The following is a 5,477-nucleotide window of genomic DNA, read 5'->3' as shown; positions in this document are numbered from 1 at the left end:
CGACACTATCCCCAAGGCCACTGAGTTGATGGGTGCATTCTGCTTTAAATAAACAACATCCGCTGCAGATTGTCAGCTGCTGTAACTCAAAACCGAGGTTTTAGGTTTTCTCCTTCAATGATTTCACCTTGAAACAAGTTGTTTGAGGGCAATCGCTTACCGAAACTGTCTTGTTCACTTTTAATATCTGCAAAACCATGCCTTCCGAGTTGTAAAGGGGTGGCCAGCCACATAATGTTTTAAAAGTATCTCATGACAACAACAACTATCCCATTGACTATATCCAGTAATAGTTTCTTATTGTTCTAGTTATGATCTCATAACACAGTGACGGTACTACAATAAAGGCACAAGCCATAATCAGGGGTATACACTGAGTATACCAGACATTAGGAACACCTTCCAAATACTGAGTTTCACCCCCCTTTTGGTCAGTCTATGTCATGGAAAGAGCAGGTGTTCTTAATGTTTTGTATACTCAGTGTTTTTATGTAGAGAAAGGTTTTTGTTTACTGTAAGATATCATTAAACAAATGCTTTATTACTTACCAAAGTCATCAAATACCCTGAGAAGTCTACTGTGGTAGAGTGAGCACTTATGGCCATCTCTCCGCCTCCAGTGCCATTAGAAAGCAAACGGAAGTGTCGCTTTAAATTGACCATCCTTAAGAGGAAGGGTATTGGTTAAGAGTTTCATGTGCAAAGCTGTCATCAAGGCAAAGGGTGGCTATTTGAAGAATCTCAAATATAAAATATATTTGTATTTGTTTAACACTTTTTTGGTTACTATATGATTATGTGTTATTTTATAGTTTTGATGTCTTCACTATTATTCTAAAATGTAAAAAAAATTGTAAAAATAAAGAAAACCCCTTGAATGAGTAGGTGTGTCCAAACTTTTGACTGGTAGTGTATATATATATTTACACATATTTAACCCCTTTTTTTGGGTAGGCAAAAAACTACCTCCATACTTCCATTATTTGTTTTACCTGTACCGGTTACCTTCAGGCGAGTCCCGTGACAGTACCTTCAGGCGAGTCCCGTGACACAACATTATCTGCTAAATATGTGTATGTGACCAATAAAATTTGATTCGATTTTGATTTGAGGGGGTTATTAAAAGAACCTTTGAGTTCGTTGATTATCGTTGAGTGACAAATGGACAGGGAGTGTGGTGTGTGTACTACTGCACGTGTCTTGCTACTACAACAGGGGAGAGAACAGTGAAGAGACCAACTCTCAAACCCTCAAGGAATACGTCGTTGCCCTCATCCGTCAGATGCACTCCATCCCTACAGTACTGCCCAGGGACACACTGCTTAATGGCAGGGTGGCGGATTGTGTGCATGTCCCTGTACACCAGGTGATTGACAGAGCGCCGGGCCCTCTCTATGCACCTTTTAAACATCCAGCTCCTCCGCTGCGCGATATCTGAGAAGACAACCGTTGTACCGGGAACATTCGGATGAATCACCTCGAAATCCTCGTGCATCTGCCGCACCAGTGCCATCCCCTTGATGTATCCCAAGTCATTTCCGCCTAGATGGATGACTACGATGTCAGGGGGAGAAGTAGCACAGGCCGTATGATGGCGCAGAACACTGAGCAGTTCGTCCCACTTCATTTCTCGCTTTCCGAGCCACCTATGTCAGTCAACAAGGCCAAGGTTGTGATGATTCCCGACTGCCCTGGCACGCCTCTCCAACCAGTGTATCCACGAATGCCGAACAAGCCACACATTTTTACATTACATTTTAGTAATTTAGCAGACGCTCTTATCCAGAGCGACTTACAGTTAGTGAGTGCATACATTATTTTTTTATTTTTCATACTGGCCCCCCGTGGAATCGAACCCACAACCTTGGCGTTGCAAACGCCATGCTCTACCAACTGAGCTACATCCCTGCCGGCCATTCCTCCCCTACCCTGGACGACGCTGGGCCAATTGCGCGCCGCCCCATGGGTCTCCCGGTCGCAGCAGGCTATGACAGAGTCTGGATTCGAACCAGGATCTCTAGTGGCACAGCTAGCACTGCGATGCAGTAGACCACTGCGCTCACACAGTCTTCATGCCGACGTCCATGTTGATGAATGAGTATCTGCTTGGAAGCCCGCGAAAAAGAAGGGTGCAAAATGTAGTAGCAGTATAGATGTGGAATAAATAGAACTCCATTCCAATTGAAAAATATCATACCCAGATTCCTTTCTTGCTCCCATTTCAGGGAAGCTTTAAATGTACAATTTAGACTTTTGCAAGGACAATAAACAATTTTCTGTATGTTTCTCGTTTTTCTAGCGAACATACATATTGAAGTACCAATTCCAATCTGTTCTACCTGCTGTATTTCTATGTCCTTGAGCATAAGGCGTTATCTCTGCTCTGAGAGGATCTCCTGTCAGACTTTCACTCTCCCTTTTTATCTCTGCAATAGGCTAATCTTCAACAACGACTCATAAAACGATTAATCATCACCATACAAGACAATTCTGGCTAAATGTATCCATATTTTTTACATTGTATTTCTGATGTCAGATTTGTAAATATTTATTTCATTTTTCTTAAGAGTGTTTTGTACTTGTCTAATGACTTTGTATTTTACAGGTGTTTCTCAGCAGTCTTTGTATCAGGAGTTGCCAAAATTGTACTTGACGATCCACAGGGTTATCTATGCATGTATTTTTTTTTATTCAAGCCCAGTGCTACCAAACCTGATTCTACTAAGCTGTTTATCAAGACCTCACCTGTTCATCGAGACCATGAATAGTAGAATCAGATGTGGTAGAACTGGGCTTTAACAAAAAGCCAGCATAAACCTATAGCTTGTCAAGAGCAATTGTGGCCATACCTGAATTGTATTTACAAAGTTGACTATATCTGATTAATATACATTTGTTTGTACATTATATTTTTTAGTGATAACTCACTTTTTTATTTTACAGGTAATGTTGTACTAGGCATTTCTTCAGTACTATATTATTTCTGTTGCCATTGGTCATAGTTTACTTTTACTTAACTTGTATTGCTGTGTTATTTTGTACTATAATGTTGTATAATAATGTTGCATAATCACCTTCTGGTGTAAAAACCATGGGAATTAAAAAACGAAAACTATGTTTTAAGTGAGAAGTAGTCATTGGTCTGAAGCCAAAACAAAAAAGGAAACTCACATGAGCACCACAATGCCTATTCCACCCATGCTCTGCCAAGGTTTTCCAGCACACAGCTTTGACCCTACTACAGTAGCTATGCTGGTATTGTACTTCAAACTATGTATAAGCTGGTTGCTTAGGATTCAAACCTTCTCAAACAGCTTAATTCATACTTTTCAGAGGGATAATGGACTTCACAGCGTCCTGCTATTAAAATTATGTATACTGGTGTATATATATATATATAATTTGGCTGTATGTATTTTTAGATATTAGCCTATTATAAATGTGTATTGTTGCGTCACTATCTTTATTACAAAAATAAATACAAATACAAACAACTTTAAGCTACATATTATTTTGACAGAGGTAATGAACTGTCCATTGATCAGCACAGAAATGGATAAAACAGGACCATGTTTGAAACGCAAGTGGTTCTGAGCTTACGTCAATATAACACAGGTAAGCTAACAGTTACAGAAATCGAGAATGCAGACAGGCTCTATCTGAGCTACTGTTTCCAACACACCACCACCTGTTGTAACGTTGGGCACCTGACCAAATGTTATTATAATATTTTTTTTCAATGCCATGTATTGCTAAAATAAAGGTTTCAGGAAGGTTTAAGGAAATACAGACATGCACCACGTTACTACAAGACAAAACAGCTCCATCAAGTCTGATGGTCTTGTAAGTATAAAAGCAAAGCTTGCTTTCATTTAATTAAAAAAGCTTGAAACAGTAGCGTAATGGGATTATGTCTTACAGTGGTGTGTGAAGAATCTAATACTTTTACCTTGTATGCTGTACAAATCACATTATTGTGAAAGCACCTCTAAGAGTATGAATTAGGCTGTTTGAGAAGGTTTGAATCCTAAGCAACCTGCTTACACATAGTTTGAAGTACAATACCAACATAGCTAGGTCAAAGCTGTGTGCTGGAAAACCTTGGTAGAGCATGGGTGGAGTAGGCAATGTGGTACTCGTGAATTTCCTTTCTTTTTCGGCTTCAGACCAATGCCTACTTCTAACTTAATAGAGAGTTTTTTTGTTTTGAATAAAACTAAAGATCTGAGAAAATAATTTGTACAGCAATGTTAAGAATAAAAATGACTATACAATGATGTAGCAGAGCATTACTGGACACCATGGAGTATGTATCACAAAAACCCAGGGATGTATTTGTGGGATAAAAAGGTGGCATCATTATAGTTTTATCACTAGTTTCACATTGATGTAATCACTTTCCAGGTTTACATTTTTTAATTGCTATACCTGTGTAGCAGAAAACTCCAAAAGCTTCAAAAAGCTTGAAGTTATTAATATTGTCTATTATTATGACAATAGTGATATTCCTTATTCCAGGGTGTTGACAGTGTGGCACAGCATAGCTTTAGCACTTAGTTTGTAACATCTAACAACTTCAGTGTTGCATATTAGCAAACGTGAAAACTCTTTGTCCAGTATAGTTTTCATATAACTTGTCATTTCTCTTCAAAATGTGGGTGAAATCATCACATCGCCATCAAGAACACACATCCTGCTATTTATAATGTTTACAGAATGTAAAAACAGAAATACAGCAAAACAACGTTAATGAACAAATAGAAAAACATTTAAGTGAATATAAAATGACAGATTTGTTTTTGCTTTTCAAACTATACTGAACAAAAATCTAAACGCAACATGTAAAGTGTTGGTCCCATGTTCCATGAGCTGAAATAAAAGATCCCCAAAATGTTCCATACGCACAAAAAACGTATTTCTCTCAAAGTGTACACAAATTTGTTTATATCCCTGTTAGTGAGCATTTCTTCTTTGCCAAGATAATCCATCCACCTGACAGGTGTGGCATATAAAGAAGCTGATTAAACAGCATGATCATTACACAGGTACCCCTTGTGCTGGGGACAATAAAAGGCCACTCTAAAATGTGCAGTTTTGTCACACAACACAATGCCACAGTCTCAAGTTTTGAGAGAGCGTGCAATTGGCATGCTGACTGCAGGAATGTCCACCGGAGCTGTTGCCAGAGCATTGAATGTTAATTTCTCTACCATAAGCCGCCTCCAACGTCGTTTTAGAAAATTTGGCAGTACGTCCAACCACCCTCACAACCGCAGACCACGTGTATGACGTCGTGTGGGGGAGCGGTTTCATCGACGGTAATTTGAATGCACAGAGATATCGTGACGAGATCTTGAGGCCCATTGTGAGGCCCATTTTTTAAAGGAATCTGTGACCAACAGATGCATATCTGTATTCCCAGTCATGTGAAATCCATAGATTAGGGCCTAATTTATTTATTTCAATTGACTGATTTC

Source organism: Coregonus clupeaformis, chromosome 17 (genome assembly GCF_020615455.1).
Source record: "Coregonus clupeaformis isolate EN_2021a chromosome 17, ASM2061545v1, whole genome shotgun sequence".
Classification (NCBI taxonomy): Eukaryota; Metazoa; Chordata; class Actinopteri; order Salmoniformes; family Salmonidae; genus Coregonus; species Coregonus clupeaformis.
Note: the sequence above shows the minus strand (reverse complement) of the source record.